Raw genomic sequence first — 26423 nt, forward strand, 5'->3', positions numbered from 1 at the left:
TGGGTATAAAGCAGAAAGGGTACGAAGGACAACATCAAAGAGACCTGAATAAGAAGGGGGACATCACAGAAGAGGACTGGATATGTTTGGTACAACACAGAAGATTACTGGAGAAAAGTTGTAGAGGTTTCCATGGAAAAAGAGAAAGTACAGGAGGTGAAATAAAAACAGGCCTACAACAGAGGAGGGGGTAAACGAGGAACAAAAACAGCAAAGGAAGATTAAGAACTCATCCTTTTCCTTAGCATATTCAAAGATGGCAGCAGTAAAGAAATAGGGGGGTGACCTTAGTAATAAGTGGAAGCATGGGCTAAACGTATCACTATAGATGTGCTATGTGTTAAACTTGTTTTTCCTTTTTTAAAGTAAGCCACTTATATAAGTTACAGTTATGCACTAGGATCTTAAGAATCTCAGTGGGATTCCTATACAAAGAGTCTGAAAGAAAAGTCTGTGTTGCCCACACTAACCCATCAAATAATCCCTTTCTTGTTCATGAAAGGGAAATGTGATTGGTTGCTATAAGGAGCACAAACCCTTCTTCTTTTAGACACTTTGATAATTGAGGCCTAGTAGTTGTTATTCCCCGTGTCCTCACGCCGTCAGTTCAAACTATTCTATCTTTTTCCCCATGACCTGGTTTTGTAAAAACTTGGCCAAAGTACTTACGCGAGTACCACCTGTCTCTGCTTTGCTTCTGGCTTCTTTCCTGATCTTGTTTATCTCACAGGAGATCACAGACCTTTATGATATAAGTAGCAGGTACAGTCATTTCTAAACTTAGAGCTGTTATGAAACGAAGAAAAAATATGATTTTATCAATTTTTTTAAATGTTATAGCTAATATTGTGCACCTAATTTTTCTTAAAGGAACACTCTACTGAAAAGAAGGAAGGAACCCAATAATAGTTCATCTTAATGCCTCATTTACACTTGTTGTTGGGGGGGGGCAGTAAAGTCAAGTGGTTGAGCCATGGGTTTTGCCACCTTCCAACCGCTGCCCCCATGCTACAAAGGCAGAGGCCAAGGAGTGTATACATGACATGGATAAAATGCTTTACATTGCAGCTTGGCAAAAATTATCCCTGTGGTTGCGTTCAGCAGGTGCTACCGTCCACTGACCATGACCCATTTTTCGAAATAGGAACACCCAGAAATCTGGTCTTTCCAGGAAAGATTTAGAATGGAACTAAAGGGAACTGAAGCTTACCTGTCCTCCAACAGTTCTGTCCCTTGCTGGCACTAGCATCGTCCCCTTTGTGATGGTCTTTGACCATCTTCATTTGGCATGTGCAACTCAGTTTACATTTCTGGAGAAGAGTTGCCTACTCACTGTCTGTTATAGCAGAACTTAATTTCCGCTTTAACAATGGATAGCACAGTCTCCAATCTGCTAGCTTGGAGAAGGTAGGAGGAGGGAGGAGAAGGGGAGTGTCTTGCCATCATAGGCTTTGGGACTGTGTGTTTCTATAATGGGAATGGAGGCAAAATTCCAGTCTCTGCATGCCTAGGTGGCTCCATAGGACACTGCAGGATAAAGGAGCCACCCTGAAACAGGAAAGCTGGGGCAGCAATCATGGCACCAACTTAAATGGGAATATAGGCAAGGATTAAAAGATAAAGACGCTGCATGCTCAGTAAGTGATTAAATCAACTGCTGAATGTGCTTAAAGACTGAGAATTTAATATCACTTTAACCCTTTTGTGGCCACTGATGAATGGCAGATGTTGGTAGCAGCGGGAGGTTTTACACATACTTCTGGTTGCTACAGAACAATCAATTCCCGTGGTACATTCACCCCCAAACCCACTTGGAACCCCATGGTGGGTGCCTCAGGGTAGAGGGGAGGGAGCCCAACAAACCATTTGCTGACCTCCCCTAACTAGTAAGAACCTTGAAGTGTGTCTTACATCAATCTTGGGTTTGACTCTCACTTTACCCGACTGCTGTGGCTGGTGAACAAGCTTATCGGGTGCAATCAGCACTCCATAGCTTCCGTGGAGTGCCAGTGAGACATTAGAGGTCTAATACACCCCTGATGTTTCATTAAAAAAAACCTGTCACAACCAAATTGTATCATATAGAGGACCTTTGGTCAACTATGTGATAAAAAACGAAATTTTATGAAAAAAAAAATTGTAAAAAAATTAAGTGACACAAAAGCACTTATGTATGCACATACGAACATAAACACTCATCTGGGCCACCTATGTACGAATACATTGATTGCGCTAAACACGCAACATATTGCCCCTTTTGCCATTGTAAGAGTATTAATTCCAGGGCCATTATTCAAGCTTAACTCTAAACTAATCACTTGTAGGAGTTTTTAAAGTGTTGCCTACGAATGTATAAACGTTGGGTATCTATTAGCTTTGGGACAAGCTCATATTTTATATCTTACCAAGAAATCAGGTAATATATTAGATTTGTGTGCCTTAAAATTAACTTTAGTGTATTTTTTATAAAATGTAGCACTAACATTGTGTGACATAAAAACCTTCTTATTCTACAGGATCTTTGCTTTCAGAAAATATAACACGTTTTGGGCTTTTTTTCACTTTTTTTTTCTGAATCTCCGCAATTGTTTTTTCCTTTTTTAATTTTAAGTGCCCAAATGAAGTGCAGTGTTGTGTATGTAATTAGATCTTGTTAAAAGCAGCAACATCCATGGACTGCAAAAAAGTGTTGTGATTTTCTCCTCTAGGACATCTGTGCCATCTTTGTCATCTTCCAAACACCCCGGATTTGCAGTTTCTTTATTCAACCCCCAGGAAGAACAAGCCTGGATGGCTCCCAAACCAAGCCATCCGTCTGAATACATCTAACACATTCTTCTAATTGTGCCATGTCTGTTTAATCATCCCATGGTTTCACATCAAGCAGGATGGTAGATTGGGTAATAAGTACAGGTTTTTTTTGTTTTCTTAGACTTGTATTGTACCAGATGCTCCTCTCTGATATGCCTCTTTGCTTTCCTCTACATCTTCTGAGCCAAACAAATCAATGCCATCATCATCTTCCTTAACCTCCTTCGGTGCCTTATCTGTTGTGTCTTTATTATTCCCCGGACCATATTTTCCCAAGGGTTTCTTGGCTCCAGGAATACTGGCTTTTTGCTTCCCACATATGGTTACACTAATGTAAGACATGGAAAAGCTTGGCAATGGAGCTCCTAAAAGATAGCCTTAAATACTGCAGTATCAGCTTTGGAGGGTATATACCCCTCAGTGTAGCTCTTGTCAGCCAGTGATGGGTTTGAAGCAGGGGCGGACTGACAACTCATGGGGCCCCCGGGCAATAGGGGATCATGGGACCGTGTCCTTGCCCAAACTCAAAAAAGCCTATGAAAAAGGTACCTTGGGCATCTCATGGGGCCCCGTACTGACCCGTGCCCTCGGGCGGTGCCCGAGTTTCCAAATGGTCAGTCCGCCCCTGGTTTGAAGATTCTATACCCAACAGGGAGAAACTTGGATGTCCCCCAAACCAAGCCATCTGAGTACTTCTAACACATTCTCCTAATTTTACCATGTCTGTTTCATCATCCTGTGGTTTCAAGACAAGCACGATGGAACATTTGGTGATAAGTGCAGACTTTTTTGGTGTCTTTCATTTGTATTGTGCAAAGTGTTCCTCTCTGAACTCTTTACCCCTTCACTTTCCTCTTCACCATCTGAGCCAAACAAGTCAATATCATTATCCTGTTCCTTAACCTCCTTAGGTGCCCTGTCTACTGTGTCTTCAATATTTACTGGGTCATATTTTCCCAAGGGTTTCTTCACTCAGGCAAACATTTTGCTTCTCATGTGAATTGATATGGTTATACCAATGTAAAACATTGTGGTAATACCAATGTAAAACATTGAAAATCTCAGTAGGGAGAGCTCCTGAGATAGCCTCTAATACTGCAATATCAGTTTTGGTAGGTGTTGTAGGTCTTGTAAGCCGGCGTTGGGTTTGAGGTCTCTGAAACTCATCATTGCACTGCTCACATTACACCCATGTGGAAGAAAGACTATTTTGGTCTCTGAAACTCATCATTGCACTGCTCACACTACACCCACGTGGAAGAAAGACTGTTTTGGGGGGTTTAAATAATCTTTGGGCCTAAAATGATTTTTTAAAGCATGCTTGTAAAAAAAGAATGCAAAAATGGATCTGGAAGCAAAAGGGTTACATCACTGCACAAAAGCTGACATACACACAGAAAGACTTTGGTATGCACATGATATGATATTGAACTAATGAAGACAGTAATTGCTTCGAGTATATAATACAAATCGTGTTTTTTTTGTGGTTTTGGAAATATATTGTTACATTCAGGGTCTAGGAGGTGTGAGATTGTCTCTTCATGTTTGTATGTGTGTCTTTGTGAGATGTGTGTGGCACACATTCTGGGATAGACAATAAGAAGTCCAACGTGATGGGCTTCATGAACAAAGTGTATGAATAAAAAACAGTTGTGTCTCCTCCTTCCTTTCCAATTAACTTCTCACTTTCCTGTTGCTAGGGCACATACGACCTGGAAAGTGAGAAACAGATTGTTTGCTAAGAGAGCTACACAGACTGTTTTTCAGTCAGATGCTGAATAGATGAGACCTATTGTGTCTATTTTGAATTTCTCACTGAATATTTATTCAAAGGTGGAAATATGCTTCAAAAGGTCATTTTTTAAAGCAGAATGGGGGCTGGGCAGGAGAAGGGGGGCACTTTCAATAATAGACACATAATAAAGGATGAACTTACTCTTAGAATGCCGATGACAGCTCAACATTCTCCATTACCAGCACTGCCTTCATCTCTTGATTGTGACTATAGTAGACAGTGCCTGCATCATATATGTTGAAATGGACGCTTTTATTCTTTATTGTGACAGGGTGGGAACACAGGAGCACAATTAGAAGACAGAGAATTGTCACCATATAACATGAAGTGCCTAAACAAGGACCAACATGGTAGGATCACTAGATATAAGAGGCATAACAAGAACCTTCAGGCGTAAGAAACCATGAAGAGCCCCCTGACACCCCTTCCTTGTCCATTGGTCCCGGGGCCTTTTCCTTTGGTGCTAGGCCTCTTCCCTCTGAGCCTGGGGCTCTTCCCATTAATTCCAGGGGTTTTTACTACTGTCACAGGGCCCTTTGTTATGCTTCCACAGTAGGACCCTTTCACATGTTCTGCAGCTGGCTCTCTTCTTGCCATCTTGGGGGGCCCCAATCTTCAATCTTCAATCTTTTCCTCTCTACTCTTTCTACTCTCTACTGGTGCCTTCCCCTCCCCTCTAAAGCATGCACACATCAATCCCATACTTAAAAAGCCCTCCATGGACCCCACCAACCTGAACAACTTAAGACCCATCTCCCTGCTGCCATTTACCTCTAAACTCCTAGAATGCTTAGTCTACAATCACCTGAGCTCCCACCTCACTGACAACAACCTTCTTAACCCTTTACAATCTGGCTTTTGCTCACTACACTCCACTGAAACTGCCCTACTAAAACTCACTAATGATCTACTAACTGCTAAAACCAATGGCCACTACTCCGTACTCTTACTACTTGACCTCTCTGCGGCTTTTGATACGGTTGACCATCCCCCTCCTCAAAAAACTCCACTCCCTTAGCCTCAGAGACTCAGCTATCTCCTAGTTCTCCTCCTACCTATCGCAACGCTCCTTCAGCGTTACCTATAACGCTGCCTCCTCCTCTTCACTCCCTCTTTCTGTAGGGGTCCCTCAAGGTTCTGTCCTTGGACTCCTTCTCTTCTCCATCTACACCTCCTCCCTTGGTCACTTGATGAACTCCCATGGCTTTAAGTACTATCTCTATGCTGATGACACACAAATCTATCTTTCTACTCCTCACCTCACCCCCTCAGTCTCCACTCGCATTACTAACCTACTAAGTGACATATCGGCATGGATGTCACTCTACTTCCTCAAACTCCATCTTTCCAAAACTGAGCTCTTAGTATTCCCCCCAGCCCGTGTCCCCTCCCCTGACTTCTCCATCAAGATCAATAACACAATCATCAGTCCCTCCCCTTATGCCAGGGTACTAGGTGTAATCCTAGACTCCCATCTGTCCTTTCAGCCCTAAATCCAATCACTGTCCAAATCTTGTAGACTTCACCTCCGCAACATCTCCAAGATACGCCCATTCTTAACCTCGATAACCACTAAGCAACTCATTCACTCCCTTGTTTTATCTTGCCTTGACTATTGTAACTCCCTTCTCATTGGCCTATCGCAGGCTATCCCCTCTTCAGTCTATCATGAATGCTGCTGCCAGACTCATCCACCTTACTAACCGTTCTGTATCTGCCACCCCTCTCTGCCAATCCCTCCACTGGCTTCTCATTGCCCAACGGATAAAATTCAAAACATTAGCAATAACGTATAAAGCCATTTATAACTCTGCCCCAAATTACATTACCAATCTTGTCTCTAAATATCACCCAAACCGTACTCTGCGCTCCTCGCAAGACCTCCTACTCTCTAGCTCTCTAGCTCCCTTGTCTCCTCCTCCCATGCTTGTCTCCTGGACTTCTCCAGAGCTTCCCCCATCCTCTGGAACTCTCTACCCCCAATTTATCAGACTATCGCCTACTCTGCTCACTTTTAGGCGATCTCTGAAAACCTATCTCTTCACGGAAGCTTATTCTGCCCTCAGCTAATAATGGAATCTTCTACTCTTCCAACCAGTCCAACCCCCACAGTTACTACCTTTTGTTCAACTAGCCCCTCCCTCCTAGATTGTAAGCTCCAAGGATCAGGGCCCTCCTATCCCTCTTGTATTGAACTGTATTGTTGCTGTATTGTCTCCCATGATATTGTAAAGCGCTGAGCAAACTGTTGGCGCTATATAAATCCTGTATAATAATAATAACAATAAAGGCAGATGCCATTCATTCACTAGGGAAATTGCTGTCGTTTGGAACCTCCTAGTATATTAGACAACTTATTTGGTTACATTATTGTGGACCTCCATATACAATATTGCAGAGTTTCCTTCTTTCTGATTTTGCTGACCCTTTTGTGGTGTGGGCCCCCCATGAGGCTGGGTGGGACTGTTTATGGTCAGTCCACTTCTCTGCTCCAAAATTTTGTCCCTGGATGTATATTTGTGGGGTGGACCTTATGATGCTGTAAAAATCCATGTGTATGACCATAAAAAGTCCTGAAAAAGAAGATGTCTAACTTCAAAACATGTAGACTTTGGTTCTCATGTTTGTATTTACTCTGCACTGTTCTCTAAGGTCTTGTGATGAACCCCATTCTTTAATTGATGTTTTTATACTGACTGTGGTCTACTTTTTATGAAAACTGTTGGCGTTATATAAATCCTGTATAATAATAATAATAATAATAATAATAATATAAGGGTCTAGTGCAGTGACAGAACTACCAGGGTCACAAGGGTCATAATTGCAACTGGGTCCTGTCATTCCGCCACTATGGGGGTTCCCAGCCACCTCTTGCTTGCCCGTGCTACTAACAGCTCCAGTTTGTATGGAGAGCAAGAGGAGGCTGGGAACCCTAATGGTGTTGGAACGCCAGGGCCAAATCTCAAGTGCGACCTATGTGACTCTGTTAGTTCTGCCACTACTAGGTATTACGCCACTACTAAGTTACAGATTGAAAAGTATTGAATTGGCATTAACATGTTAAAGTTATTATGAGATTGTAGTGATTGCTTTTACCATAGTGGGCAAGATTTCAAAATATTTACGAGGAACACCTTGAAGGGCTTAAGAAGGAGGATGTGGCGTGCCCTGTTGCAGCTGTTGACCACGTGGGGGCAATGTAGCTTAAAAGTGAGCATGACCATAATGTGGGCATTACTTCACTTATGGCTTGTAGTCTCACTATTTTGCTATGTGTTAGACAAAATATGATCAAAGAGACAAATGTTATACACTGTATAATGAACCTAATAAAATAGCGCCCTATCTAACATAGAACTTGATTTAGAAAGTGAAGTCCTGCTTTTTTTTGGGGGGGGGGGCGCAATTCTGGTATGGTAAATTTTCCCAGTGACTGCTAAAGCAGCAGCCTGATGAGCTCATTACTTCTCCCTGCTTCTCCCCTATCCACAAACAGCTGATAACAAGTCAAATTTGGTGACTTACTATCAGGGGCGGACTGACCATTTGGAAAGTAGGGGGCCCCATGAGATGCCCCTGGTACCTTTTTCATAGGCTTTTTTGAGTTTGGGCAAGGACACAGGGACCCCATGATCCCCTATTGCCCGGGGGCCCCATGAGTTGTCAGTCCGCCCCTGCTTACTATTAATCTAATGATCTAATTTAATGACCTATTAAGAATTACAGAGCTGCATTATTTTAAAGTGATTTTAAATGATCTTTTTTTTTTCAATAACATGTTAAGCCGGCCATAGATGGAACGATTTTCTTTCCTGCAGCCATGGGTTGCAGAAAAGAAAATTGCTCGATTCCCCCATCAACACAGTTAGTGTTGATGAGGAAATCCCTCCCATGGAGCCATTGTGTACTCCTGGCGGGAGGGGCAGGAGGAACCGTCCCTGCTGGGAGAACACATTGACTACTGCTAGCAGCTATAAGAGCCGCTAGCAATAATTTCATGTAAAATCCGACAGGCTGGTTGTATCCAAGCTGATCGATCGATCAACTTGGTATATTCAGCCTGCTCATACATTGTTCGAATTTTAGCCGGTCTCTGCTAAACCGGCCAAGATTCGAATTGTCTATTGCCGGCGTTAAACTTACCTGCTCTCTGCAATGGTTTTACACAGAGCAGCCCCATCCTCCTCCTCTGGGGTCCTCGGCCAGTTTTCCTGGCTCCTTCCCCCTGCAGAGTACCCCCCTAGCAAGCTCAGGCACAGTGATGGATTGAGTTCGGGCTCAGGTAAGTATTTGGGGAGGCAGGGGGGAACTGAACCTAAAAGGTTTTTTTACCTTAATGCAGAAAATGCATTAAAGTGCAACTAAAGATATAACATTTTTTTCTAGTTATGGGTAGAGTGGAGATGGCTTAGAATACTTGTCAGCTTTTATTACTGTCTGTGCTCCCTGTTCACCCTCTCCATTTGTCCTGCCATTATCATTAATGTGAAAGTAAAAGAACAATCCCATATTTTGGGTTGTCCCCAGGAAAGTAATAGCTACTACTTTAATACATGCCTGGAGTTCAGTTTAATTTTTTAAACCTCAGGACAAAGGATCAATGTCATCAAAGTACATTTTTCTAATACGTATTGTATGATTTTTCTTGTAGTAGAGTATCGCACTGTGTTGGACATTGATTTTGCAGAAAGTTAGCCAATAAAAGCTAGTACTTCGACTTTAAACTTTCTGCATATGTTTTTCTATAAATAGAATATAGACAATATACTGTGTCTTAGCCTACCCTAAGGGAAAACATAATTAAAATACTGTTTAGCAGTCAGCAGGGCTGCTGTTAGAAACCACGGGGCCCCATACAGCCAACCTGAAAGGTCCCCCTCCCCCCCAAAAAAAACAGTTTATTATGCTTCTGTTATGAATGAACACAGTTAGTGATTTGTACCGATCACTCACTGTGTTCATTTAAGAAAGGAAGGGGCTGGTGACAAATTTACCCTTGCCCCACTCTCCATCCTGAAGAATTTTATTGTGTGCTTGCAAGTGCCAGTGGGAAGGAGAGGAGGGAAGCCAACAGCACTGCAGGCGTGGGGGCACACAGGGGGGCCTGGACAACAGAGGGAAATGTATGGTGCAAAGGGAGGGTGATGGTACGGCAGGGGGGCAATTACTGGAACCGTTCCCCTGAATGGCACTTTCTGCAGCATCTGAAAACCAGCGGGAGGAAGAGGAGAAGAAGCCAGTTTTCAGCCGCTGCAGAGAGAGCCACACAGGGGATCGGTTCCAGTAATTGCCCCCCCACCATGCCGATCACCCTTCCTGCCCACAACTGATTCACACAAGTGCCTGGGCCTCATACAGGAGGACTGGTGGTACCCCCTTATCCACTGCCCTGGCAGCCAGCAATTGAGGAATAATTACTTTGGTCAGACGTATCTAATGTACTGTCCCTTACATTGAGTGCAAAAGAAAACCCTGTCTTCCTCTCTTGGATTTCAGTGTATTTAAAAAAGCAAAACGAAAACTTTCCATCATTGGTGTTAGTGGATATAAAATAAACCACATTATTGGTGTCAGTGAACATAAAGTCCCATAGTTGGTGTTAGTATAATTATGGCTGTGCTCTGCCTCTGCACACCTCCCAGAAGAAGAAGATAAAAGTGCAAAAAATTGGTGCTATATATACAGTGTATGTGTGTGTGTATATACACTATATTGCCAAAAGTATTGGGTCTCCTGCCTTTACACACATGCAAACTTTAATGGCATCCCAGTCTTAGTCCGTAGGGTTCAATATTGAGTTGGCCCCGCCCTTTGCAGCTATAACAGCTTCAACTTCTCTGGGAAGGCTGTCCACAAGGTTTAGGAGTGTGTCTATGGGAATGTCTGACCATTCTTCCAGAAACACATTTGTGAGGTCAGGCACTGATGTTGGACAAGAAGGTCTGGCTGGTAGTCTCCGCTCTAACTCATCCCAAAGGTGTTCTATCAGGTTGGGGTCAGGACTCTGTGCAGGCCACTCAAGTTCCTCCACCCCAAACTCACTCATCCATGTCTTTATGGACCTTGCTTTGTGCATTGGTGTGCAGTCATGTTGGAACAGGAAGAGGCCATCCCCAAACTGTTCCCACAAAGTTGGGAGCATGAAATTGTCCAAAATGTCTTGGTATGCTGACACCTTAAGAGTTCTCTTTACTGGATCTAAGGGGCCAAGCCCAACCCCTGAAAATTAACCCCCCCTCCACCAAACTTCACACTTGACACAATGCAAGCAGGCAAGTACCATTCTCCTGGCAAGTGCCAAACCCAGACATGTTCATCCAATGACCAGACAGAGAAGCTTGATTGGTCACTCCAGAGAACACGTCTCTTCTACTCGGCTATGGAAACCCATTCTATGAAGCTCTCTACGCACTGTTGCGCTAATCTGAAGGCCACACCAAGTTTGGAGGTCTTTAGCTTTTTACTCTGCAGACAGTTGGCAACTTCTGTGCAATATGCTCTGCTCCCGCTCTGTCATTTTACATGGCCTACCACTTCATGGCTGAGTTACTGTTGTTTCCAGTTTCATTGGAAGATGGGCCCTTGTCCTGGGGAAAATAGCTCACCACAGGAGCCAGAAATCATATATAGTGTAGTATTTATTGTGTTTAAACAAAGTAAGACATCCACGTAGAGTAATAATAAAAGAAATACCAAGATGGCCACTGTTCTGTCCTTTGGTAGAGGCGGTGTGACGTCAGCAAATGTGGCTCCACCCAAATGGGCCCATCTTCCAACTTTGCCTATGATGAAGCAGTTCGTTTTAACCCCTTGTCTGCCTCCCAGTCTCCAGATGTGATATGCTTATATGGCTGTTACCAGTTACATTCTGGTGAGTGTACATCTGACAGAGGTGCTGGATTCCCTTGTGTGACCGATTCCACATTCACACTTTGCACCTAATATTGCTGTACTTTATGGTCCTACGGACACTTACTTGGCTTTTTTATGGACCTATTATTTTACCCTATTTTATGGTTCACTAAGTATCACATGTAATCACGGACATTATTATAATATTATTTGTTGATTATTTTATTTGCACCTTTAGTACACTAATTACCACTTGTAACCATGGACATTATTACTTCATTATTACTATCTGCTGGTTTGCTGATTATTTTAGATTTGAACGTTTAGTGCACTTATGTGATGCACTTTACTGTTCTGCTTGATTTATTTAGTTTATTTCTTTATCGTGATTTTAGCGCTGCACTTTTCTATATCTATATTTGTGGGGATTGTTACCTATACCTTGCGTGCTAGCTGCTTTATGGTTACTGTCAGCGCTTGCCTACATTCAATATATTTGCATATTCATGTGTTAGAATGGCCCAGTCAAAGTCAATTTCAAAATCAAATCAAACCTAAATCAAATTGAGAATCTGTGGCAAGACTTGAAAATTGCTGTTCACAGATGCTCTCCATCCAAGCTGACAGAGCTTGAGCTATTGTGCAAAGAAGACTGGGCAAAGACTTCTCTCTGTAGATGTGCAAAGCTGGTAGAGACATCCCCAAAAAGACCTGCAGCTGTAATTGCAGCAAAAGGGGGTCCTACAAAGTACTGACTCCGGGGGGCTGAATACAAATGCATGCCACACTTTTCACCGATTTATTTGTAAAAAATGTTGAAAACCATTTATCATTTTCCTTCCACTTCACAATTATGTGCCACTTTGTGTTGGTCTATCACATCAAATTCCAATAAAATACATTTTTTTGGTTGTAACATGACAAAATGTGGAAAATTTCAAGGGGTATGAATACTTTTTCAAAGAACTCTGTGCGTGTGTATATACATATATGTGTGTGTGTGTTTTTTTATAAATATATATATTGTGACAGTGTGGTGATCTGTCACGATATAAAAAGGATATTTCAGCCGGGATTCTCAACAAGGCAGGTTGAGGGGGTCCAGGGTACTTGTTTGATGCAGAGGAAAGTGGCTTTTCATTTTCTTCAGTTGTTTGTAAAGTAAATTTTGGGACCTGGAGCCTGGAGATTTCAAAGTGATTTGGGAGCAGGGGCGGACTGACCATTTGGAAACTCGGGCACTGCCCGAGGGCCCGGGGTCAGTAGAGGGCCCCGTGAGATGCCCCTGGCACCTTTTTCATAGGCTTTTTTGAGTTTGGGCAAGGACACAGGGGCCCCATGATCCCCTTTTGCCCGGGGGCCCCATGAGTTGTCAGTCCGCCCCTGTTTGGGAGGGATGAAATCTCCAATCCTCGGACCAGGTTTTGGGAATGGCCAGGAGACTGATTGGCCAGGTGTGCATGGCTCTTTTCTAGAGTCAGGACCAGGGTTCTGGGCTCCACTCCAGCAGACAGGAGGTCATTGTCCAGGAGTCAGGAGAGCTCCACCTGGGAGAAGTGGAAGCCAGAGCAGCAAGAGGCTACTAGCTGTGTGCTAAAAACCATTTTGGAAGGAATCTGTAGGAGACAGCTGTGAGCCTAAAGTGGAAGGCCAGAGCGGCAGAAATCTGTGTACAATCTGTGTACAAGCCAGGGGGCTGTTTATTTGTTTCATTTGTTTGATGGTGGATACCCTTGCGTGGGAAGCATGTTGTGGAACTTTCTTTTAAATAAAATTGGGCTAAAAGGCCTTTAAAAAAAGAATAAAGGGAGTCTTCCATTTGATGTTAGTTCTCACTCTATATATATATATATATATATATATATGAGATGCATATACAGAATATACAGTACAAAGCATATTACTACAATGTGACCCAGATAATAGGTTTGGAGATGTCTTAACTCAGCGTTTGGATCCGTTGCTCGAGGGCAACCTACTATTACATGATCATTCTTTAAACGTAATTGGTGGGAGTAGGCATAATAATACATGTAGTTGGTGTATAGCTGAAACTATGCTGTCACTATTGGGCAGATCACTCTACCTGATAGTGTCGGCATAAATGCAGTGTCAGGTGCCATCTATCACTCTACACAATTTTATGAATTCTTCAGAACAGTGCCTATAGTTCTGAGACCATTCAATTGGATCTAGGATCCTTGGCAACAATGGTTACATAATCTTTAAATCTCAAAATTCTCAATACATTCTCTTTTAACGTAAGACAAATGAAAACTACTGGTACTATTACTAGAGTAAACTGGATCATGCTTTATAAAGGTTTTTGCCTTCCTATGGATCAGCTGTGGGTATAGGGTTCTGTATACAGAATTGTGTCTATTTATTTTTTCTATTGGTTTTACTAGATGGACTTTTGTCTTTTTTCAACCTGAACAACTATGTAGTTATGTAACGGCACCAAGCCGGGACCAGAGGAACATGCTTTACATTTTACTAAGCCTCATTTGGCAGCTCCTATTGGGTTTGGAAATTGTCCAAAATCGATCCATTTCCTCCCTGGTCCCTTTCTGTAGTACATGACTGGCTCCTCAGTTCTGTGTGGTAGGTCTGTGTTCTCCACTGTAAATGAGGTTTAATGTTGATAAATGTAAGGTTCTGCACTTGGGGGCTAAGAATATGCATGCATCATACATACTAGGGGGGTACAACTGGGGGAATTAATGGTGGAGAAGGATCTCAGAGTTCTGGTAGATCACAAGCTTAATAATGGCATGCAATGCCAAGCTGTGGTTTCTAAAGCAAGCAAAATCCTCTCTTGTATTAAAAGAGATACTGTATAGACTCCAGAGAGAGAGAGATATCATTTCCCCCGGTACAAATCATTTGTAATACCTCATCTGGAATATGCAGTTCAGTTTTGGGCACCAATTCACAAAAAGAACATTGGGGAACTGGAGAAAGTACAGAGAAGGGCAACCAAACTGATAAGAGGCATGGATCAACTGTGTGTAAAGGATTATAACTTTTTTTTTTTAATGGTTGAACTGGATGGACTTTTGTCTTTTTTCAGCCAGATTAACTATGTAACTGTAGGTGACACTTGATCCTCGTGGTACCACAGACAGAAAGGAAGTTAGGGAAAACAGGGTTTCTCTATGGTTTCCTGGGTCTTGGGAGTAGCATTCTGGTTGGCTGCACTGCATCCAGATGACCCCTGGTCCTTGCCACCAAATTTTGGTGTGCGTTTGTGAAGTGGTTAGTGCAGGGAGAGAGACTATGCCTGTGAGGGAAAGTTATTAGTGGCAGGGAAAGGTTGCAGACACGAAGGGACAGGAAAAGGCTCTGACATCCTTCAAGGAAGCCTCCCCGTTGGGACCGGACTGGCCAGGCTGGACTCAGCCCTCTGAAACAGACGCTGTTGACACATCATCTCTAGCTGCCTCTCTGAATTTGAAATGAACTGTCAGTGTATCCCTTTCGGTGCTTTCCACTTAGAGTGTTTGCAATTTGACATTCTCTTCAATAAAAGTTCCACGTTTTATTCCAACCAGATCCTGTCTTTACTGCCGCTGCACCACGCTGCACCTTTCCACAGATGGATCCGCAATTTGGATAGTTCCCTATTGATGACTCCATGAGATATTTGATTGTCTTCCACATCACCCTCCATGAAAGATCCTTGGATCATTCTATGTTGTTAATTTTTAAAATGTTTAGAATATGCTTGGTGAAATATTGTAAATGTCACCCAGCTCCCGATGAAGCTATTGATGTGAAACATGTCAAGCATGAGGCGTTCCTTCATCAACTTACCAGTTTGACCTTATTGATATTGATTTTGACCATTCCTACAATTGATATAGTGTATATCCCACTGGTTCTTGATATTGTCTTTGTAGAGAATTTGCTATTTACATTTGATGTTCTCCATTGACACATTTCATTTGATGTTTTAATGAATGTTTTATGTTTTGTACAGATGCTGTGGTATGACCTATCTGTTTAATTTATAAGTAACTATGTAAATTGGATCATGGTTTTTTTTTTATGCCTTCCTAAGGATCAGTTGTGCATATAGGGTTCTCTGTATTGAGATCTTTTTTCTTTTTGGTTGAACTAAATTATCTCTTTGTCTTTTTTCATCTGACAATCTATGATACTATGAAAAAATGGGAAATCTTCCCGACGCCTACCGTTTTGAGAAACTGTTAGGCCTCAGGTACACTGGACGCTTTTCTATCTCTCCTAGACGCCTTTTCTTGATGGCAACAAAGTGTTGGCAGAAAAGATGCTTGACGTTCATGCGTAACGCGTTTAGGCACGTCAAACTCTGTGGGGTTAATTAATTTAATTGGCCAAAATAATGATTTATTCTGGCCATTGATGTTAACACTGAAGCTCTAAATGTGTCAAGCATTGATGCGCATTTAGACGTGTTTACCCACGTTTAGGAGTGTCAAGCATTTTTTCTGCCAAAATGCCACTGCTCCTGGACACGGCGGTGAGGTTTTCTTTCTGTCTTTAAACACCCCTTCCTCTAAACACCTTTGTGTGCATGGACACATAGGCTAACATTGTTTGGCATTTAGAGGCAGACCCCCCCCCAAGACATCCCTAACAAAAACATCCAGTGTGCATGAGGCCTTAGGTACCATAAACTGCTGATATCTACCTAAAACTGAAATTGTTTTCTTTGGCAGACTGTCTTAGCCTGAATGCTGGTATCAGCATACAAGATGGCGGTCGCTTTGTCCAGTGGTAATGGCCCACTCTCAGACCAGCTCTATTGTAGCTGTTACACAATGTAATTTATTTAATCCCCCAGTGTCTAGCATTCATATTGTGGACTGGTGTTGTGTGCAAAAACCCGGCTCAGATCAATAATTGTCAAGCGGTAGATTTTCCTGAGCGAACAAAAAAAAAAATGTTTTGTATTGGAATAAAAGAACAGACCCCAATTACAGGGAACGTGGAGGAGGAATTGATCAAATAACTTTTATTCTCTAGAGCGAAATGTGTGTAAAATATATTTCCACGAATCTAGGGGTTTTTAGCGTTAATTGTTTATTACAGTCCCGGCAAATGTACAGGTTCGAATAAAAGAACACTTTTAAAGGAAATCTATAGTTTTAATTTTTATTTTATTTTCGGGGGGGGGGGGGGTGTAATTTGAAATAATGTGCATTGTCTTATCAATGTGCATTCATGTTTGAAAATGATGTCTTTAAAGAAGATCTATCATTAACATTTCCGTTTCATAGAAATCAATAGGGAATGTTAGACGAGTGTTTCTCAACCTTTTTTCCAGACAGGGCACCCTTGGAAAATATTTTCAGTCTCACCCCAGTCTAAGGCTTGGCTCACATTATCACATTACTGCATGTTGGGGAACGCACAGTAAGACCTACGTGTTCCTGACACACAGGCAAACATGCTGCTCTTTTGCATACATGCAGGTGTGCCATTAATTCTTAATGGTACCCTCACGCATTGGCAAAGGTGGTGCATTATTGGTGCGGCATGATTTTAAAAACCTGGTCAGGGACTTTCCCTGCGTTGCTGTGATTAGGGCAGCCCACCAAAATGAATGGGCTGCCCTATACACAGCATGCAGCCGCACAGATGTGAACCAAGAGCTTGTTCACATGTGATATTGGGGGAAGATAAAACCACGTGGTTGAGCCATGGTTTTAATACCCTCTTGCTCCCCCTTTAGCTGCAGAAGAAGCAGCCAAGATCACATACTGTACATGCTGTGGCCACGGCAGGAAGTGTACCCCCAGGTGAATGGGGCCAACCACCCTGTAATTTTGAGCATTGCACACAGTTGTGGCACTGTGATAATGCATTTAAGGGGTTAAAACAGGCATTGAGGAGGCAACATATTGCCTCTTCACCGCATGTCAAATTCCTTTGAAAAGAGATCCAAGCATGAATTGCTTTTCAGATTAGCGGCAGTCCTTGCCAACATTGTGAACAAGCACTAAAAAAAGCAGTTGTGATTGCACAGAATTAGGGGTCAGGGTAAAAAGTAACATACATACATACATACACACATGCAAATAAACATACAAACACTTACATGCATGCATGCACACACATTGAGACAAAACAGTTGTCTTTGGAAGTGTGGAAAAAGTATAAATCTGGCCTTGTCAGTCGTCAAACACAAAGCTTCCCTGCAAATTTCACCATGGCCATGCACTGTCACCAGCAATACCTGGGCACCGCCAAGTTACCAGCAACACCTGGTCACATCCATGCTGCCAGCCATACCTGGGCATCACCGTGCTGCCAGTCACACCTATGCACCACCATGCCTCCAGAAACTCCTGGGCATCACTATGCTGCCAGTGTAGTACCCTCTTAGTTAGCTATCGGGAGCTATCAGAAGGGCTGAGTAGCAGCCTGGGCAATAGTCAAATGGATCAAATTTGGGTTAGGGCTGAGAGGTTCTGCAGATCGGTTTCTTGATACCTCCCCCTGCTCTGGAATCTTGGAGAAGATTCTAGAAGCAGTGGGCAGGGGTGAGGAAGGGCTGGTCTGCATACTCAAGGGACTCTTTTGAATTCCCAAACAGGAGGCTCGGCATGGGACCAGAACAGCCCTTAAAGTGGAGCTCTACCCAAAAGGAGAAGTTTAATGCATTATCCCCCACTCCCCGTTAAACACTGGCACATTTAACAGGTACCCCCTCCCACATCCGCTGCGCTTGCCCTAAGGCGATCGGAAGTGGACTTGTCCTCCCACATCACTCCCCATAGTCTTCTGCGACATGTGATAGGTCCCAGAAGACTACAGGACCATTCACGCAGTGCTACTAGTGCATGCACAGTGGGCACCTGGCTGTGAAGCCGCAAGTTGTCACAGCCGGGTGCCCACACTGAAGATGCCGGGGAGAGAAGAAACCAGCCATGGTGAGGACACCCCTGGATTAGGGGACAGGTAAGTGTCTATATGTTAAAACTCAGCAGCTACAGTTTTTGTACCTGCTGATTTTAATTTAAATCAGTGGGAATTCCGCTTTAAGTATGAGTGAGCCTGCTCAGCACCAAGGGAGTTTGGGTGGAAGATGTGAGGAAGGCTGAGATGCAAGAGCCTGGGAGGGGCCCTGTTGGAAGGGGCCTACCTACAGCCAGGAAGCTGAAAAGGATCATTCAGCCTCAAAGGCCCCCAGAGGGAGGATCACCTGTAGAGCCAGAAAGAGCCAGCCCAACGGAAGGCCTGAAGGCAGCCAACTACATAAATCAACTTGCAGGACAGAGACTGAGTGAGTAGTCCTACACCCCCTGGGCCAGTTAAGGGAAAAAGAGCACTCTGGTGGGAAACCTGATTAGCTCCTTACCTGGGACTGTTTCATCCTAAAGTGGCAGGTACTGGATTCCCCTGCCCAGGGATTCCCTCGGGCAGCTGGATAAGAAGAGAATTATCTGGGGTCGTTCACTAGGAGTGGCTGGAGAGCTCTCCAAGAAGTGTTTCTGCTGTGTAAAGACTTGTACATAGTTGCTATGGACTTTGTCCTCAGTTCACTGTTCCTTGGGCATCCCATATACCCCTTACCCCAATCAAGTTCAACACCCCTTAATAGAATATAAAACCAAGCTCAAGGACTGTTTACGCGGAAGAAAATATGTGTTGCCTGGCTGTACACTCTCACGGCTTCAACTACCACCTATATGCCGACGACACAAATCTCTCTCTCAACCCCCCACCTCACCCCCTCAGTCTCCGCCCGATTCACACACCTACTGAGCGACATATCAGACTGGATGTCGCTCCACTTCCTTAAACTGAACTTCTCCAAAACCAAGTTTCTTGTCTTCCCCCCAGCCCAGCCCCCACCCCCCACTGACTTCTCCATCACATCCAACAACGCCACCATCAAACCCACCCCGCAGGCCAGAGTACTTGGTGTCATTCTGGACTCCAACCTATCCTTCCAGCCCCAAGTCCAATCTTTAACAAACTCGTGCAGACTCCACCTCCACAACATCGCCAAAATACGCCCGTTCCTAACCCCAGAAACCACTAAACAGCTCATCCACTCCCTCATCATATCACGACTCGACTACTGCAACTCCCTCCTTACTGGCTTGCCTCGCCACTGGCTATCCCCGCTTCAGTCGATCCTGAATACGGCTGCCAGACTCATTCACCTTTCCAACCGCTCCATTTCCGCCACCCCCCTCTGCCAATCCCTCCACTGGCTTCCGATTGCGCAACGGATCAAATTCAAAATCCTAACACTGACATACAAAGCTGTCCACCATACTGCCCCGTACTACATCACCGACCTAATATCCAAGTACCACCCAGCACGCACACTCCGCTCCTCACAAGACCTCCTTCTCTCTAGTTCCCTGGTCTCCTCCTCCCATGGCCGCCTCCAGGACTTCTCCAGGGTGTCACCCATCCTCTGGAACTCCCTGCCCCAATCCATCAGATTATCACCTACTCTCCTCTCCTTTAGGCACGCCCTGAAAACCCACCTCTTCAGGGAAGCCTACCCCACCCCCTGCTAACTTGCCGACCTCCTCCACTCTTCCTACCACTCCATTCCCCACAGCTTTCTCCTCCTGTGCCACCATCCCCTCCCTCCTAGATTGTAAGCTCCAAGGAGCAGGGCCCTCGATCCCCTTATGTTTTGCATTGTATTGTTAGTGTTCTGTCACATGTTCTGTCCCCCTTTGTAATGTACAGCGCTGAGCTAACTATTGGTGCTTTATAAATACTGTATAATAATAATAATAGTGTTAAGGGAACAGGAAATGTGGGTAATTCTCTCCAATGGGTTATAAGGAAGAAACAACAGCCAAAAAGAAAGCATACATCTTTCCTGCTCTTTTTAAGATCTAAAAACAAAGAAAAACAACATAAAACTTTGCTGTAATCCTGTCTAAAAGCAACTGTTGTGAAAATAAAACTGCCTTAAAGACCTGTACTAATGCCACTAAACACCAAAGACAAATCCCCGGCTAAAGGATGGAACCAACACTTCCAGGAATGTCAATCTGATAAGTCCCTCCACCAACCTCCACACCACTACTGTGTCCTATAGGAACATGGCGGTTGTCAGGATGTACCACTGAGCACTGCTGGTATTAGGAACTCTAAAGGTGGGGAGATCCCTGGAACGGAGTGGCATTTGGTAAAGTGGGGAGAATGAGAAAAAAGTACTCCATTGCTTCCATCAACATTGAAATCAAAAACAAAAATTTAATAAATTACAGTTTACCAATCTGGTTCTGCACGCATACTGCAAAGGTTAATTGCTCAGTTAGGTCAAGGGGACACAAAAATATACTTTATCTACCCAGTCCTCCTCTCCTTCTTGCTGCTAGACCTATGCTTTGATGGTCTAAGATCCTAACCCCATGAAGACCAATGTATACACATATGTCAGGACGTGCGCTAATGCCACAGGTGATCTTCACAAAGAGGGTCTAAAAGTTCAATATAATGCCAGCCTTGAAAGGGATAATCTTCAATAGCATTACAACCTTGCTGCTCTCACAACCAGTGGGCACTGGAAACTGCAAAAAAGCTCCTATCAAGGGCGGTGAGCAGATTTTGGTGCACTGCACCATGGTGGGGAGATGTGATTGATAAGCACTGATTTATTTTTGCTTGTGAGTGCATTTTTATCTAGTTTTTATTATAAAATAAAGGGTATTACACCAGAGCCTGTGCACTCTTCTCTCTTGTTTGTGTCATCAAGACCAATGCAGGGTTTGTAGACCTACATTGGACACAATGATGCTAAGGGACAGACCACCACAGGAGAATAGAGGAGCACCATCTGCTGGGAGAGTGAAGGATCAGGTAAGTAAAAGCACCTCTCCTGTCTCCTAGAATAAATGAGCAGTTAAGCCTTTCAGTGTGAATGCAGCCCCTACTTTAAAGTTTCCTGGAATTGGACTTTAAATGTGGTGGCTGCATTTCTTTTCTTTTTTAGTCTTTTTTTCCTTTATTTTTACCTGGTGATCTGGTCAATAACACACTTCCTGTCTTAGGGTGTGGACAAGCAAAGGAGACTGCAGCATTGTCAGTCTGTACAGAGGGTAGTGTTAGATATACTAGCAGATTTAAATGGATTCACTAACAAATTAAAGCTGAACTCCAGCTAAAACCTTATAAGCACAGCAAAGTTTTTTTTCTCCTTTTGGGTTTTACATAAATAAATAAAAGCTGATAATTGTAAGCACCCCTGTCAGTGTTAACCACATGCCGCCCAGCCACTGTAGAAATACGGTGGCAGGGCGGCACGGGCAGGCAAAACCACGTTTTAAATTGTGTGTTTTGTAAACAGGTAGGGGGCACGCATGCGGTGCGCCGCCGCCCTGCTTGTCCCGCCGATCACAGCCGCGGATGTCAGTCGCCGGGTCACAGCCGGTCCTTACCAGCTATGACCCGGCGATCGGCGGCAATCAGTGACAGAGAGCACAGCTGCAGTAGCTGTGCTATCTGTCACTTCCCTGACAGCTCGAGAACACTCTGACTGGGACAGAAGAGTTTCCCTCTCCTGATCAGCTCAGCGGTGTTCCCTGCAGTACACTCCCCCGCCCCCTAGTAAAACACTCCCCTCACTCAGATAACCCTTCCCTGCAAAATAAAGTTAACCCCTTCATCCCCAGTGCCATTAGTACAGTGTCAGTGTTTTTTGTTTTGCACTGATCACTGTATTGGTGTCACTGGGGATGTCAGGGGATGTCAGTGACCCCAAGTCAGTACCCCCCCCAATGTCAGAATGTCCGCCGCAGTCCCGCAGTCCTGCCATAAGTTGCCATAAGTTGCTGATCGCCGCCATAATTCCCTGATCGCCGCCATAAGTCGCTGATCACCGCCATTATTAGTATAAAAAAAACCTAAAAATCCCAGTATCTTTCCCGTCATTTGTAAATGCTATAACTTTCACGTAAACCAATTAATTTACACGTATTGGGGTTTTTTTTTTACCAAAGACATGTCGCAGAATGCATTTTGGCAGAAATTTATGACTAAATTTGATTTTTTAATTTTTTTTTAATGGACATGTTTTATAGCAAAAAGTCCAAAATATTTTTTTTTCCTCAAAATTGTCAGCCTTTTTTTTATAGCGTAAAAAATAAAAACCGCACAGGCAATCAAATACCACTGAAAGAAAGCTCAATTTGTGGGATGTAAATTTCATTTATGTATCGTATTGCATGACCGCGCAATTGTCCGTTAAACTAGCACAGCGCTGTATAGCAAAAAAATGGCGTAAATTGCAGTATCTATACCATAGTTTGTAGACGCTATAACTTCCACACAAAGCAATCAATATACACTTATTGGGATTTGTTTTACCAAAAACATGTAGCAGAATACATTTTGGCCTAAATTTATAACTTTGTATTTACTATATATTTTTTATAGCTGAAAGTAAAAAATATTGTTTTTCTTCAAAATTTTTGGCCTTTTTTTGTTTATATTTGTGTGAAAAAAAGGATGTAAATTTCGTTTGGGTGCAGCATTGCATGACCGCGCAATTATGAGTTGAATTAGTGCAGCGCCGAGTAGCAAAAAGAGGCCTGGTCATTAAGGGGGGTAAATCCTCTGGAGCTCAAGTGGTTAAATGTGTATTTCTCATCCCTCTAACTGCCCCATCTGCTGGACAGCTTGGTCTATTAAAAGACATTTAAAAATAACATACTTGCTAGCAGGATCAACAGGTGAAAGTTAAGGGGAAAAGCCTGAAAAAGAAAAGTAATGCAGCCATCACAAATTGGTAAGCTGGAATATATTAATTTTTTAGTTTTAAAGCAAAGGCTGCATATGTAATGAGCAAATATGTCTGCCGCCATGTACATACATAATTACAGACTATTCAAACTTTACCAAACACTGAAAAGATTATTCACATGAGGCTTATCTCTTTCATGTGTATATCTAAAAAACATTAAAAGAAGGATATAATTCCCCTTTAATGACTTTAACCAGATGTGCCTTGTTGGTGTTATACTTAATAATATTCATATGCAACTCTTCGGAGGAGATTTAATATTTTTTGGATAGACACAGAACACCAGGGGAGTTGACATATCCAGCACAATTTTAATTAAAATTTTCAGTGAGCAAGATACATTTTTTAGGATTCTAATCAGTATTTTCTGCCTATCCTCCTGTACATCCAACTTGTTAAATGATATGAGTTTCATGTCTAAATACATTCCAAGGTTATCTGCTTCTGCAGAGACAATACAAAGACTAGAATCTCATAATGTGTGGATAACAAAGTGGGCATTTCGCACCAAGGCCCACAGTTGAGTATGTACTGGACATTGATGGTGACCTGCACAAGAGTGTAAAGAAATAATGAACTGGATTGACTGTAGTGGGAGTCATATTGCATAGCTCCAAACTGTCTATCATTTGGAGACACTGTCCCTCCTTGGAAACTAAATCCTTCTGTCCAAAGGGAGGACTGGGAACCTTCAGACTTGGGGGGGCCAACACAGACAACCCTTTCATAGTGGGGATTAGGGATGAGCTTGGGCCAATGTCATTGACCTAATATGGTCTTATTAGGTGAATTATGTCACAAGCATCCCAACCCCCTTTTAGGTATGTGCGACTTTGGAGTAGGGAATCCCCTGCCTGCCATTTATTAGCCCAGAAGCGGCAGTGTCAGGACCCAGGTTTGAACCTGCGACCTCTGCTGTGTCTGGAAAAATCTCTTCTTGTTGAGCAACCAGATATGCTAGACAGCACCCAGTCCATTCCATTGGACAATCCTGTCTTGTACCTTGTTTCTGCTGAAGCTTGAACTCCTTGCTCCTCCCATGAAATTCCTATTTAAGCCATGCCTTTGTACTTCCTGTTTGCCACATTATTGGGCTCTCTCCAGCCAATATCTCGCTCTTGTCACTCCAGCTGTCTACACTTCTGCTTGATCTCTACCTGCTATATCTGCTACTGGACCCTAGGGTGCTAACTTCCTGGTGGGCGATCCAGAGGACCGTGACCTGATACTAACACGCAGCAAAACCCATCTCCACCATTAGAAGCTCTGGTGAACGCTAGTTAGTGAACACAGATACAACACCTTCTGTGCTCAGGGACCCAGATCAGTAGAGGGCCAATGGATCAATAGTATAAAGGTGTATGGAAGTTCGTCCAAGACCGAGCAAAGGCTGTGCAGCTCCAATACAAAGCTGGGGAAGACTTGATACAAACTGTAGTGGAGAACAAAAACAGAGTGCACCAAAGTTGTGCATTACCTCAGTAAACAGTAGATTTATTAATTAACCACTTCTCGTCCGGCCGTTGTATATAAACGGCCGGACGGTGGCACTGCAGGGTCGGGTGGCCGTCCCTGCACCCTGCTTGTGCACACTCCCTGGGAGCGCGCAGCACCGCGATCCGGTGCTCGCTGTGTGCTCCGGACACAGTGAAACACCGATCGTCGGACGGGACCTCTGTACGAGGTCCCGATCATGTGATCACTGATTGGCCAATCAGTGATCACATGCAAAGTAGTAAGCAAGATGTCACTTGTGACATCATTGCTTACTACGTGTGAAATCTGTGAATGATCACAGAGGTCACATGGTACAAGGCTATTCACAAAAGCCTTGTACCATGTGACAAGCTGTGACCAATCACAGCTCACTCAGTACTTCTCAATGAGTGCAAGAATGCACACAGAGAGAAAGAGAAATGATTGCTTTTACATCCTATATGGGTGTAAAAGCAATCAGTGTAAAAAAAAAAAAAAAATCTTCATCACCCCCCACAAGTAGTACAGTGTCACCATGGTGACACTGTACTGCTAGGGTGACCGTATGTAAAAAAAAAAAAAAAAAAAAATAATAATATAAAAAAATAAAATAAAAATTTAAAAAAAAATGTTCAAAAATTATAATTTTTGCTTATAAACTAATTTGGATTTTTTTTTTTTACTAAAAAGATAACGGAATAAATTTTGGCTAAGATTTATGATGAAATATTATTTATTTGCAAAATTTTATAAAAAAAACACTTTTTTTCAAAATTTTTGGACATTTCATTTACATAGCAAAAAAAATTAAAATCCCAGTTGTGAATAAATACCACCAAAATAAAGCTTTATCTGTCTCAAAAAAATGGTAAAAAATTCATTTGGGTACAGTGTTGCATGACCGCGCAATTGTCATTCAAAGTGTGATAGCGCTAAAAGCTGAAAATTGCCCTGGTCAGGAAGGGGGTAAAAGTGTCCGGACAGGAAGTGGTTAAGGAGATATACTCACAAAAGTAGTAATCAAGTTCACAGAGTGATGCTGACATGTTTCGAAGGGGGGCTCTGATGAAGAAGCTCTGATGAAGAAGGGACCCCCCCTTCGAAACGCACAGTCACTAGTATGAGTGGCACCCTTTATACAGTTAGGTCCATATATATTTGGACACAGGCACAATTTTAGTTTTTTTCAGGTATTAACCAAAACACATTCAAGCTAATTCTTCAAATATATTAATAGTAAAAATGTCCGGTCCGAACATGTAGGCCCTTTACAAAATAATCTAGAGTGGGTGACTGGGGACAAAGAGAAGGCAAATTTATTAAATACCTTCTTCAGCACCGTCTATACAAAGGAGCATGGGGGAGCTCTTGTCCATAATGGCCATGGTATTGACACAGCTCCAGATGATCTACATTGGTTCACACCTGGACCGGATGGCATACACCCACGGGTCCTTAAAGAATTGAGCTCTGTCATTTCAAAGCCATTGTTTCTAATTTTTAGAGAATCTTTAATGACTGGCATAGTACCACTGGATTGGTGTAAGACCAATGTGGTACCTATATTTAAAAAGGGGTCAAAATCTTTACCAAATAATTATAGACCTGTTAGTTTAACTTCTATAGTTGGGAAACTACTGGAGAGTTTAATAAAAGACCACATAGATGAGTTCTTGCTGGAAAATAATATTTGAAGCAACAGACAGCATGGATTCGTGAAAG

The 26423-nt window shown here is 43.0% G+C and overlaps 2 pseudogenes; both read right to left on the reverse strand.

Annotated features, from left to right (window-relative positions):
- Nucleotides 1-2643: 2643 nt before the first annotated feature.
- On the reverse strand, nt 2644-3287 carry LOC149454557 (elongation factor 1-beta pseudogene; annotated as a pseudogene).
- Nucleotides 3288-3425: 138 nt separating this feature from the next.
- LOC149454558 (elongation factor 1-beta pseudogene) overlaps nt 3426-26423 on the reverse strand; it is a 78470-nt pseudogene continuing 55472 nt past the window's right edge.

This window comes from Staurois parvus, unplaced genomic scaffold (genome assembly GCF_062004578.1).
Source record: "Staurois parvus isolate SC_StPar_1 unplaced genomic scaffold, SC_StPar_1.0 ptg000423l, whole genome shotgun sequence".
In the NCBI taxonomy this organism is placed as follows: Eukaryota; Metazoa; Chordata; class Amphibia; order Anura; family Ranidae; genus Staurois; species Staurois parvus.